Here is a 14,281-nt window from a genome sequence, read left to right on the forward strand (position 1 = left end):
GAGTCTAAATGGCAGCCATGACTCATCTCAACCAGCACGGGAGAATGTGGAGACCACAGGGAACCAAGTTTCCATATCTAAGAGTGTGGAATACCTGCGTGGCAGGAAACCGTTTGAGGCACAGTGGACACCCACACACTCCAAGCCTTTGTGAAGTCACAGCGGGGACGGAAATCGACTTCATTCTGAGCATCTGCTGGTACTGGGCTCCGTGTAGGAGGCTCTTGCAGACGTTTTAAATTACTCAGTCCTGGTAATGTTCCTTAGCTGCAGGACCCAAGCCTCTACGCTGGGTAGGAGAAATGGATCTTGCTGCTTTGCAGAGAGCTCCGGGGGACTCGCCAGGGTAAAGTCCGGGTAAACAAGACCTATCTAGCCATGATGAGTATTGGGAGGTACAGCAGGATGTGTCTCTGACCACCTCCTCACCTCTGCCTCCAACCCACACGCAGGCCAGAGTTTGTACTATAATATGTTCAACTCTCCTTTTTCCAAAATTATACTCCAGACAAGGATTATTGGACATTGCCTAATTACATCAAAATATGCAAATGACCTCTGCTAATTTAAAAGGAACCGTGAGAGTCTTTTCAAGCCAATGTCACGAGCTCAAAATCTTCATCCCCGAATGAGAATCTCCTGCATAGGTTTAAGTGTTTGAGTACTTGGTCCCCCATTGGTGGCACTGTTTGGGGAGGCTTAGGAAGTGAGAACAGATACATCACTAGAGAGGGGTCTGAAGAGTAAACTCTCCCAGTTCATTAAGTACAAGGACTACAGCGCTTTGAAAATACATTCTACACGCGCACTGGTAGAAATTATGAATCTCTACTCACTCTGTGAAAGGATGAATGAGGGCGAGAGAGACGGCTCAGTATTAAAGGCCTCATGTCCTTCCAGACCAGCACTATGTTCCGAGCACCCAGACAGGGTGGCTCACATCCACCTGTAACTCCAGTTCCAAGGGCTCTGACACATTCTCCTGGCCTCTTTGGGCCCTTGCATATACAAGCACATACTCACACACAGATATACACATGCATGCTTCTTTTTATTTAACTGCGGTGTTGAGAACTAATAATAGCCCTTCTGCCTGAGGAGAGTGCGGACATTTCTGAGGTGAGTGAGATCACCTGTGGGAGGCATTTAGCCATCTACTGAGTCGGCATCCACACGTGTGCTATTCGTGAAAGTGATGGAGTTCAGTCAGCTTTGAAGTCATACCTGACACGCAAAGGCTGTTCTTCAAGCAGAGCCCAGGAAGCGTTTCTCCCTTTAACAGACACGCAGCATTGTCTGTTCCCAGCAATGATTCTTAGTGAGGAAGTCATGGAGAGAAGAGAGTTGACATTATAAACTTATCCTATGTTTAATCCAGCCCTTCAATGAGCCCGTACCCATGCCTGCTTATGCCTGAGGCATTATCTCGAAGCACTGAGATACAAGGGTGAACAAGACGAGAGGTTCACAGCGCTCACACAGATGACAACACTAACAGGTGAGTGTTACCACGGCAGAGCTCTGCCCAGCCATTATGGTAGAGCCTCAGATGCCGGAGATGGGAATCTGCCTTTGGAAGCTCCTACTTCAAACAAGAGTTAAGAAAGTGTGCCTTGACCCAAAAGACATATTTAAATTTCACATCCAGGTAACATTTCTGCACCACTCTGCCATTAAGTCACCAATCTTCATAGGGAAAACAGAACATATTATTATCAGAAATAAGATTAGAAATATTCAGCACTGTAGCTGCAGAATTGGCTGGATCACAGTGCCAGAGATGTTTTTAATTGACTTTGAGATGTTTTAATTGGCTTTTGAGGTTTGCATTTCCTTTGCAGAACAATTGTTGTTAAGCTTTTCTGGCTCTCAGATGGTTTAATCTAGGAAGAAAATGAAGAAATGGTCAACTCATTATTAAAAATTTCTAGCCTGGAGTCTACTAATTTTGTACATCCTTGAGCTATGTTTTAATGCATTCTTCCTTTTTAAAAAAAAAAAGACCTATTTATTTATTTTATGTATGTGAGTACACTGTAGCTGTCTTCATACACACCAGAAGAGGACATCAGATCCCATTACAGATGGCTGTGAGCCACCATGTGGTTGCTGGGAATTGAACTCAGGACCTGTGGAAGAGCAGACAGTGCTCTTAACCGCTGAGCCATCTCTCCAGCCCCATCCTTGAGCTATTGCTTCTCGTTGTAAGTGACATGTGGTGGAATTTGGGTAGGACCGTCTAGTTGATAGTAGTTTAGCAATGTTATTTTTCTTCATTTTGAAAATGATCCCGGAGTCATACGCATACCAAAATTAAGAGACTTGAAGATGAAGTGGGGGAGATGTGGTATTCATGGTAGGATATTTCTGCACTTGTTCTGCAAGTTTTGAAAAAAAATTTAAAATTAGCTCAGAGTAAGAAGTAAACAAATATATGCACTTAGATAAAAGTTGACTTGATGTTCAAATTTTTTATGAGTTCAGCAATACTCTGAGAAGTGTGCTCTACAAGCTCTTCGTCACCAGTCAATCACTGGCAAACTAAAGACGGAATCTTTAAAGTACAATTTGGCATTGCCACAGTATTTAAGCACAGGAATGTGTTCGGTTTTTAATGTAATATTTGTATTGGTTCTTGGAGAATTTCATAGATGCATACAATGTATTTTCATCGTATTCTCCCCCAATTTCTATCCCTGATCCACCACCCCTCCCAACTGTGGAACCTTGTTTCTGCTTTCTTTGTTTTATAACTCGATGACTCCAGTTTGTGCTGCCCATGTGTTCGGGATGGGGAGCCCTCCACTGGAGCATGGTTGGCCTACCAAGGACCATACCCTTCAAGAAAATGGATTCTTCTTCCTCCAGAAGCCATCGACTCTCGGCAGAGCCTCAGCTGGAGCAGGGAGCTCATGAGGCCTCCCCACTCCACGCTGCCTTGATCTAGCGCAGGCGACAAGGCTGAGGTCATGAGTGTAGCAATCCTGCCATGTCCCGAAGCTTCCCAGGCTCCCCAGTTTCTGGCTTTTACATTCTTCCATCTTCTGTGATGGCCTCAGTCTTAAGGGCAAGAGGGATAAAATGAATCTCTAGAAATTTGTTTTTACTACATACGTTTAAAAGCCTGCAATAGGGATCTCAAATGAATGGGTTTGTTTGCATATGGGTAGATGGATGGTAGGTAGATAATAGATGATGGTGACAGATAATTTTTGACTTTAGTATATGTACGTGTTTATGTGTGTGCATGTGTGTGTGTGTGTGTGTGTGTGTGTGTGTGTGTGTGTGCATCACAGTACACGTGTGGAAGTCAAAAGAGAACTTAGGGGAATCAGTTCTCTTCTTTCACCATTTAAGTTCCAAGGACCCAATTCAGACTGTCAGGGGTGGTAGCAAGGGATTTTACCCACTGGGGTAGCTCACCAGCTCCACCTCGTTATGTAGGATAGGATCTCTCTATAAACCTAGACTGGATGGCCAGCAAGCTTCAGGGAGCTCTACCTTCTCAGGCTGGGATTATGGGCACATCTACTGTACCCAGCTCTTTACATTGGTTTTGAGGATCTGGACTCAGAGCTGCACAGAGAGCACTCCACCATCTGAGCCATTTCTCCAACCCTAGACATGTATTTAACAGAGTTGGCATGTGCAATGGAGGCCTAGAGAACTCAGCATGTAATGGGGTGAGGCCGGTGGAAATTCTGAAGGAAGATATAGACCTTTTCCTAGAAGAATTCCTTCTTGCTCAGAGTCAGTCTTCAGTCTATGAAGAACTTTAAGTAATTAGAGGAGGCCCAGCATCCATATCTGAAGAGACAACTTGCATTGCTCAAAGTCTACTGATGAAATATTAATTTCACTAAAAATAACTCCCACAGAAACCTCTAAATAACATTTTATCGAATATCTGGTTAGTGGCAGCCAGACAACTTGACACAGAAAATTAGCCATCACCTAGTCTGTGGCAGGTTAGAAAACAAACTCAGAAGCCTTCGACTGGAGATAGCTTACAAGTGATTATATAAGACAGCTTTAACAGTCTGCCAAGCAGTTGCATTAATAAAGAACGCTCAAGCCTAGCATGGTGACACACATTTGTAAGCCCAGCACTTTGAAGATAGAGGCAAAAGAATCATGAGTTCAAGGCCAGCCCGGCCACATGAGATCCTGTCTCCAAACGAAACAACAACGACAGCAGCCAAACAGGGAAAGAAGGCTAGAGAAATGATTTAGTAAATAGAGCGTTTGTCTTGCAAACTCAAAAACCTGAGTTTAATTCCCAAGTCCTCGCTCCCAACACACACACACACACACACACACACACACACACACACGAAGAGGTGGATCCACTGGGGAGGTGAATCCCTGGAGCTCACTGGCCAGACAGTCTAGCTTATATGGTGAGTTCCAGACCAGTGAGGGATTCCTCTAAGACACATAAAATAGAGAATATGGGTCATGTGGAAAAACTCTTCAGGTCGTGCACATACCAATGAAGCATGCTCATTTGATTAGTGTGCTGGGGATAATGGGGAAGCACTGCCACTGCAGGTAAGGAAGCCAGCTCCCTGTTATTGTATTCTGACCAATTAGCCCGAGGCATCCAGTCCATCTTTGCTCACTGCAGCCAACTCCTATCGATCCAATCCAGAATCCCCAAACTTTCAAATATTCCCATCATCATTTTCATATCGCTATCATCAGCCAAAATTAATGAACTTAAAATCAGTGAGTAGGTCCCAACAAAATAACTACATATATATTGCACCCCAGCATATATATGTATATATATATATATTGCACCCCAATATATATATTGCACCCCTCTATATATGTATGTATTTATTTCACTTTTGATATGAATTACTTATAAAAGGATGTAATTGTGCCTAGTGATAGTGTAGGTCTCTCAGGTAGGCCTCTCCATGCTGGGTCCTGTCCACACATGGCCACTCCTCCACTCGCCTTTTTCCAGGGATTATATTGTTTCCTACTTTAAAAAAATGTAAAATATATTATTTTTAAATGGCAGTGGTGGTGTGCATTCGTGTTTCCATGCATGCAAAGAGGTCAGAGGACAGCTCTGAGGAGTCAGTTTCCTCCTTCTACCTTTGCGCAGTCTCTTGGGATCAAACTCTGGTCACTGGACTCAGCAGTAAATACCTTTACTTGCTGGACCCAAATTTAAATCTTAGTGTTTTGTTTTGCTCTGTATTGGTTTTGTGAAGCATGAAAGACAAAAACAACAACAACAACAAAAAAGTACATGTGGCTTTCAAAAGGATGTGCACGCCAATCGGATACCAGACATCTTCTCAAACCCTAGCATCGGTCTGGTCTGGATCTGGATGCTTGCCCGATACCAGTAACTACTGAGCACCTCGGCCTCCCAGATAAGACGTCTAAGCTGGCAAAGTGACACAACCTACTGTGGTGCGTCTTCAGCCAACATTTACTGCTGTCCCATGACCTCAGCAACCACTGCTCGCCCAGACGCTGAGAACAGGGCCCTGTGATAGCCCTGTGAGTTGACTGGGTGTCCTGGGAGCATGGTCCAGCTTGCAAGCAAGGACTCCATTCTTCCTCTGTTGACTTTGTTTTCTTCTATATAAGCCCCCAGCTTCTGATGGACACGTCTAGCAAGGGCCCCGGAGAAACCTGCAGTTAAGCAAAACATAAACTTGGCCATTATGGTACAGCTCTGGCCTCTCATAAATTGTATCACACCACTTGTCAGTCTATGAACGCAAAAGATTAGACCCTCAGTGGCTACGCGTCCCAAATAAGGACCAAAGAGCACACAATAGATTCTATGGCTCTGTTACATATTAAAACAATCTAACTGTACTTAACTATGTCAATTTTTAACAGATAATTAGGGTTGGAATTAATGCAAAAATCGGTTAAATCTGGTGCCTTCCTTGCTAATTGTTAACCAGCCTCAATCGCACATTAACATAATCTGGAGTTTTCTGTCCAACTGTTTTTATCTCAGTTGCCCTAACTAAATTCAAGATCATGTTACGTGACTCTGACAGCATGGTTACTTTGTGGCTTTGTTCCGTTTTGGTTTGGTTTGTTCGGGGAGGGGGGCATCTTATAAACATAGCTTGTAATCAAAATCCTTGTTCTTTGTTTTCTCCTTGGGTCAGTAGCTTCTTATCTTGCTTGTCTGATGTCCAGAGTAGGGAAGATGATTTCTATATGTCTAGCTTTGTCTTGTCCTCACTGTCTATAGGCAAAGGAAACGAAGGCTGTGTTGGCCCCAAGCCACCATGCCAAGCTTTTAATGACTCTCGACTCACAGCCGCTGACAGTTGATACGGCCTGTATTGACATTAAGCTCCTATCTTGTAACAGAACCCATATTCCTTTTCCAGGAATAAGTCCCAGCTTATCAGAACACATTTTTTAAAAACCTCTTTCATAATACACAACACCGTTTGAGAGAGTGGCGAGAAATGGCTTTGTGCTCCAGGACAGATGCCTCAAGCCAGAAGAGCAACGCCTTCTCACCAGACCCCCGTTGACTCTCTCCATTCTTCCTCACAGAGGCTTTTCTGTAAGCCAGATGTCAACAAACACGCCAGACTCTTTAAACTTCAATCTGTTTGGCATTTCAGAAACGCTGAGAGTTAAGCACTTCCCCCCCCCCCCCAGGAAACCTACTTTCTGATTCCCGGAGGGGGGGGGCGGCAGGGGGGGGTGGCGGGGGGGGGGGCGGACAGAAGGATGAGGGGGCCCTTAGCCTCAGTGGGATACCTGTTGGAAGCAGACATCCCACAAGTCACTTCACAGCGTTCAGACCCCAACTGGTTCCTAGCTTTATGCAGGGAGACTGATGTATAGAGTCCCATAAAAATTAAAACCCTGGGAAAAGCACAGGCCCCGGAGTCAGAACGGAGCAATTGAATGATGGTCTCTTCTGGAAGTCAGAGTGGGCCCTTTTTCTCACCCTGCTCCTGGGGATGGAAGTGAAGTCTAACCTTACAATGGTGACTAATTCCCCATCTGAGGGCCTCGAGCTTTTTGCAGAGCAAATTACAGGCGTGGTAAATGAAGGGTCTCTGGAGGTGAGAGCTGACAGAAGAGGAAGGAAAGATGGGAAAAGTAAAAAATCAAATCCCTAAGTGTTAGTGGATTGCCAAACAGAAGGGGCTTTCTGAGGCTGAGGTAGGCAACCCACCCCTAGGCTTCCTTCAGAAGCTTTTTTTTTTCCTTTCTCCCTGACTCATCGGGTTTCTTCAGGAACGCCTGGTGAGAAAGGGATTATGTAGCAGGCGAGGGAGCCAGCCTTTTTTGGCAGCAGAGACACACTTTGGTTTCAGATGCTGAAGATCTTTGAGAACAGACTCAATGTGCTGGCGTTCCAGGCTGGAGTCCAGCAGCAGTTCGACCGCAGACGAAGTGCATCAGATGGTTGGGGCTGTCAGCCAAAGAGACTCGAGGACTTTCCTGGGGTTACACCTCTCCAGAAGTTTGAAGATGCGGGGACAGGTTTGCCTTCTGAAACGTGCGAATGTCACCAGCTGGGAGTGGCAGATGCCAAGAGCCAGTCTGAAAACAGCTCTCCATCTGGCAATGGGCTAGGCTTCCTGGGACACAGATTAGAATGCTTTGTAACCAAGAGGCGGAAGCACGAGTTTAGATTCACACACATTGTTCCGGTCTTTGGGTCATTTCCTGCCTTTAGAATTCATTTCCTTTCCAGGTCCCACAAAAGCTCCATGAAGGGCAAGAAAGAAGTTGCGGGGGAGGGTTTGCCATTGCTTGGGTCCAAGCAGGGGCAGTTAGTTCTGCCTCTCTGCCCAAGGTCTGCATCTTTCTATGCCCCTCCTGTCTGCTCGCCCTGAGCCAGAACGGGGAAGCCTTAAGGAAAGGAACATAAATTAGAGAAGGGATCATTCGCTAGCGAGTCCGATGAACCCACTTGTTCCTAGAAAACAGACAGGGAAATGGGAAAAAAAATCTACAAGATTTTATCGAGGAGTGCCCTTCACCCGCACTCCCTTCAAGGACACAGCTCCCCCGAACAGACACACACACACACACACACACACACACACACACACACACACACACAGGGATTTAAAGCAACTGCCACAGCCTGGTTCCTGACCTTCCTGAGTTACCAGCACGCCAGCCAGGTACACCTGGACGGTGAAGTTTGCTACACAATGACTTGCTGTGTTCTCTTTCACTCGTTTTTGTTTCACATTTTGTTCCAACAAGGATATAAGGCAGCAATAATAGCTTTCCTGGCCGCTTTTTCAGGCTTGTTTTGAGCACTTTGAAATTGACACGAATCCTGGAAAAATGTTTCTGCAGATCCCAGCATGCCCCGAGCACACACTGCCAATCTACTGTGCACAGCTCACCTTCGCCCCCACCACGCCCACTTATATAACACGCCGCAGGGTGGACCTTCTGGCCTTGGGGACTACAGGGACCAGACAAACTCAAGGCAGATCTGTGGATCCTTTCATTTCTCCGAAAAGTTTTGGCTCTGGGGCAGTGGTTCTTGACCTTCTTAATGCTACCACCCTTTAACACAGTAAGTCATGTGGTTTTGGGGGTCGTCACCCACAGGTTGAGAACCTCTGCTAGAAATAGTGAGCCTCACAAAATCTAAGTCATGTAGTTCTGGTCAGGATGTTCCTATGTGTTCAAACCCTATGTCTGTCTAGGCTGTAAGCTCTATACATCACATGCTATTATTTTTGCTACATCCACCCATTTGAACACAGCAGCTTAGGAGCAAGCCCCTTACAGAGACAGGGTAGTACAATTTGGCAAACAGATTTATCGTGATATTGTGGATCCCCACAGACAAAAATCTGTTACTTCCCCATAATTTAAACAGTTTGTTCTCAGGGCCACCATTGCCACCACCAGGAAGGGCTGACAGTGAGGGCTTTCTGCTTTGGGCCGTCAGTGCCATTCAGGAATCCACACAGCTAGCTTCCTGAATAGCTCCATCTTATCAGGTGTTCCGAGAGATGGCCTCCTGTGACGTTCGTTCGTTGTGATTGTCCCCGGGGATATTTGGGAAGTTCTGGGAGAAGGTAGTAACTAGGGAGAATTTAGTTCTGTATCAGGGTCAGGAATACCGGTCTGGCTTGGGATGTATCAAGGGATGTGCCCTAATGGACCCGAAGGACATTAAGCCTGCACAGAGGAAAACATCACAACACAGCCCCACTCATGGGTAAATTCTAAACGTGTGCTCTCGAAAATCAAGAGCAGAATACGGGTCACTAGACACTGGGGAAAGTCAGAGAGGGAGGGAGAAGGAAAGACTGGTCAAGGGATAGTGGGTGTCAGTTGGACGGGAGAAAGAAGCTCAGAGGTTCTAGTGCAGTCTGGGACGCTTATGTCTATAGGATGATATGCTGTGTAGATCCCCCAAAAGCTAGGGAAAGTGACTTTAAATGCTTATGGAAGAAGAAAGAGTAAATGCTCATGGAGAAAGGCGTGCCCACCCTGACTTGAACATTACATAATGAGTACATGTGATGAAAGATTGCATGGCATCCATAAATATGTGCACGTTGTACGTTCAACTAAAATTTATTCCTAAAAATTCTGTCTGACTCCCAGCCTCCCACTAAGCGAGATCTCGCAGACATAGGCGTTTGGGTTTCCTGTGGCTGGGGCATTTGTAAACAGTTGCTTTTAAACTTTAGGGTGTCTAAGCAGGTGACACTGGTTGGTACGAAGTTAGCCTGCGATGTGGAGAACTGTTATGCAAGTCATAGGCTCATGTCACATCCACACCAATGGTGCGGTGATAAGACTGAGCATGACCCCAGGGCTCTAGACCAGACCTTGGTACTTTGTGTGACCTTGAGACAAATCATTTCCCAATCCTGAAGGCCTTGGGACTAACTAAAGATTCTCAGAAGTCTAGCGTGGGCCAGGGCTCGAAATCACGGCCCCAAACTATAAAGAGACAACCACGGCATCGGAAGGGCTAGGACTTGAACGCACAGAAGCCCAAGGCCTAGGATTCAAGAACTAGAGAACTGAGAACATGTTTTTCCCCCGCTTGGCTGTTTCCAAGTAGGAAAAATAAAAGGGGGGCGGTGAGGTGAGTCCTGGGTTCTATAAGAAAGCAGGCTGAGCAAGCCAAGGGAAACAAACCAGCAAGCAGCACTGCTCTATGATCTCTGTGTCAACTCCTGCCTCCAGGTTCCTCCCATGCTCACCTTTCCTCCCGGGCTCACCTTGTTTGAGTTCCTGTTCTGACTTCCTACAGTGATGAGGCCTCACCCTTTCCTCCCCAGCTTGCTTTGGTCATGGTGTTCATCACAGCAACCCTAATTAGGACACCTCCCAAGGATGACCCACGGTGCTACCAGTTCTCCTAGGGTTACGAGGATGCTCCTGACCCACAGCTACTCCAGCCACTGACTTCAAGATCGGTGGGTGTTAGAGAACTCAGGGTACCCCCAGAAGCTTCTATTAGACTGAGAATTCTGCAGTGTGTGAGAGAAGGAGTGAACATAGAAGACAGACCGTTTAGAGGGTGTTTTCAATAACCTGTCCACCCCCAACTTCCTGACCCCCCAGCTGATTTCCCCTTTCAGCCTTCTCATGATTCTTAAAGTGAGTGATTCATTCTTCCCACAATGACTGGGCCTTTTGCCTCATAAAGCGCTCCCTGTCTTTTCAGATAGAATGAACTAGAATTAAGCAGAAGGCAGCCCGAGCCCTAGGAAAAGCTCCCTATGGGGAGAGCTTGCAGCCCTACAATAGCCTTATAAGGCAAGCCAAGGAAGCCCTGGCTGCTCAGGGCAGAACAATAGAGGATAAGTTAGAAAGTTATTTTTGGAAGTGAGGAGGATGAGGATTGTCCGTTTCCCAGATGTATATTAAATGGGTCTTACCTCTGCTAAGGCCAAATGACTGCCCGACATTTACCCATTTGTAATAAACATAGGAAGCCTGTCCCAGTAAGAGAGCTACCCATTCACAGGCACTGTTCAAATGTGGGCCATTCTGAACATCTGACTACTTCTCTCCACTCTCTAAGGCCACCATCAAGGCCTGAATGACAGGTGAGCCTTCGTATGTCATAGTCAGTAAAGCATTTTTAAAGTAACTGCAGTATATGAAGCCTCAGGACTGTGTGCACTTTTAACATAGGCACACATCTGACTTAGTCCCTTATTCCAACAAAGATCTCAATAAAAGACAGCGAGGCCTGGGTGACGGCTCAATAACAGAGGGCTGGCGCCCTGTGTCCCCAAAACCCTGCTTCAATCTCATCATCAGAAAAGAGGGGTGAGGAAGCCAGAGAGAGTTACTATGCTTGCATGTGTGCATTAAGAATTCCTGTGAGTGCCAGGCGGTGGTGCATACCTTTAACCCCAGCACCGAGGAGGCAGAGGCAGGTGGAACTCTGAGCTCGAGGCCAGCCTGGTCCACAGAGCAAGTGCAAGGACAGCCACAGCTACACGGAAAAAGCCTGTCAATGAGAAAGAGAGGAGGGGGGGCAGCACAGACTCTAGTCGGTTATTTTCATTATTTACTCTGAGTCTTTTTTTAATGTTTCATTGTGTACATGTACGCAGCACAGCACTGTGCTATGTAAGGACATGTCCAACCAAGCGTAATACTGCCCCCTTCTCAGACCCTTCCTGTTTCCCTTTTTGCTCAGACAGTTTTGTTTCTGCTTCCATGTCATCGATGTGGGATTTTATGTTTCTATATAAAATGTAGGACTGACCAACGGGAGAAAATACAGTATTTAACTTTCTGAGACTGGCTGAGTTTGCTTGATATGAGATTCTCCAAATGTATCCATTTCCCTGCAAACAGTGTCACCTTGTTCTTCTTTATGGATGAAATAAATTTCACTTATTGCGTATACATTTTCTTTATCCACTCCTCTGCTATTGGACGTCTAGGTTGGTTCTGTAAATTAGCTACTCTGAGTAGTGGTACATAATCATCGACGAACAAGTATCTTTCATGGTCCTTTCTGAAACTCTGTATTTGATAGCTTGTTCTGGGCAATCTCATCCCACGGGCCCTACACCTGTCCCTGGGGTACATTCCATTTCAATCACGAAGCACGACCTCCATGGACAGCTTTGGTGGCTGCTCTTTCACTCGATCTAAATTTGGGTCACTGGAAGCCATCTGGTAAGTGCTCTGAAACTCAGCCCACAACAAGCTCGGTTCCAGTACAGCACCCGCTGCCCAGCGGCTCCCATCTCACCTTTAGCTTGGTGGCTTGGACATTCTAATCCACAAAGGCTTTCAGTGTTGAGCCTTTCGTCTTCTCTTTCAGAACCATTTGATGCTACTCATATTTCTGAAACCAAGAACTCTGGAAGAATTTCTGCCCTCGGGCCCTCTCATTTTTGTGTCCAGATTGGCCTCCTTCCCAACTCACCAGAAACATCAGAGAATGAAGCTGTCTGTGGAAGGCTACGGACAAACTGGACACAAATTCACTGGACATCTGATAGATGGAAAGAAAGGTCAAGATGGTCCAAGCTTGGTCAGCCTCTCAAGCTTGACAACAAAAGAAAAAATACCCTGGAATTTCTTCTTGTATAATGTAGGCTTGAATTAAAGTCATTTTTCAGTCTCTGGCCTTCAGCCTTTACTCCGAATTGAACAGTCACTGGGCAGGGCCAGGCTCTCACTGGACAGGGAGGACACACTGCTCTTGAGCCCGGCTCCTTCTCCAACATAAGAAGCCAGAAACATTGTGTGGACCGAGACTAACCACTCTGTTAGGGCGTGGGATGCTCTGAGTAGCACTAACTGGCCCTGCCCTTGTTAGGAAGGGTGGTGATGGGGTGATGTATGTTTATAAGGAGAAGTTACACAGGAAGGAAATGAGAATTAAAAAGAATGAATCTAACTGGTGGTTACTGTGTGTGTCTGGAGGAGAATGGGCCCTGATTCTGACAAGGCCCTTTTCCTTCTTTACTTCATGATTTGAGGAGAATGAAAACCAAATCACAAATCTAAAGAGGAAGGCACATTCACCTGTGGGGATGTAGAACTAAATGAGCTGCTCTAGTTTAAACAAAGCACAAGAAATGAGTACTTATAACTCTGGAAGCATTGGTCTTTGCTATTCACCGTGAATGAGAGGAGAGTAAGGAGAAAGTTACACACACATACAACACACACATGCACACACGCACACAAATGCTACCAGCTAAGGTACATTCACTAAAGAGGTATGCGTTATGTGAAATGAACTAGATTCTTAGCACTGAAAGCTCTCCAAGAAAAACGTTAACCACCTGTTATGGGAAATTCAAGTGGGTAACCACAGGCTAATAAGGCCAGCCCTAAACTTAAAGCAACCAGAATCACTGGTATACAGTGTGGGAGATGTTCAAAGAGGATAAGCCCCTGAGTCACACCCCAGAGAATCTCATGAGTCTCCATGAGCCCCCAAGGCAGGTCTGTGGATCAGAGTATAGGCCAAGACACCTACTTGCTAGTACTTACAGCAAGTTAGACACGTTATTTACTAATAGCCCCAAGGGAATGGGGTTGTGTGCCAGCCAGAGATCTCCAAGGAAAGAGGTACGTAGCTGTTGAGTGCAAGCCAAACAAACCAAATAAAGACTTGAACTGCAGCCAGAGAGGCAGGGCGCGGCTCACCTGGGAAAGCTGGGTGGGGGTCTTTAGCTCTGCACTCAAGGAAGGGACACCTATCCGAGTGGGTGTGACCATTCCACAGCCTAGATGTTTGTGGGAGAAGCTTCCATAAATATGGAATGCACGTCATTCTTGCTATCCTAAAACCTTTGACCAGTTGAGGGCTTGTTTGTTTGTTTGTTTGTTTTGGATTCTTTTAAAGCCACAATATAAAGAAGTTCTCAATAGCATTGAAGCTAAGAATGAAGCTAAAACTTGAATGCGATGGTCAAGGTTGCAGGACACAAAGAGACAGCGAAGGTCATCTGGATGTCACTTTGGACTCCAAGACTTTCCTACGTCCTTAAGGTCATCACTAACATCATCTTGATTCTCGGAAGGCTATAAGTCAGTCGGCAGCATCCTTTTCTAGACTTTATTTTCATTTTTGCCCTCTCTCCCCCCTACTTATTCCCAGGCGTGCTGGAACCAGATGGTACCAACTTCCAATAATCGTAGGTTGGGGCCATCAGTTGTCTCAGAGGGTAGGGTCACTAGCCTGACAATCTGACCCACATGGTGGAGGGAGAGAACTGATTTCTACAAGTTAGCCTTTAGCCCCTACACACACACGGGGTGTGTGTGTGTGTGTGTGTGTGTGTGTGTG

At 45.9% G+C, this 14,281-nt stretch overlaps 1 long non-coding RNA gene across 1 annotated transcript; it reads left to right on the forward strand.

The window, feature by feature from the left end:
* The first annotated feature begins 213 nt into the window (after nucleotides 1–213).
* Nucleotides 214–12,603, forward strand: LOC102551891 (uncharacterized). The gene is made up of 3 exons (XR_005505708.2): nucleotides 214–346; nucleotides 1,379–1,498; nucleotides 12,299–12,603. It is a non-coding gene; the product is annotated as an uncharacterized LOC102551891 (long non-coding RNA).
* The last annotated feature ends 1,678 nt before the right edge of the window (nucleotides 12,604–14,281 follow it).

This window comes from Rattus norvegicus, chromosome 6 (genome assembly GCF_036323735.1).
Source record: "Rattus norvegicus strain BN/NHsdMcwi chromosome 6, GRCr8, whole genome shotgun sequence".
Classification (NCBI taxonomy): Eukaryota; Metazoa; Chordata; class Mammalia; order Rodentia; family Muridae; genus Rattus; species Rattus norvegicus.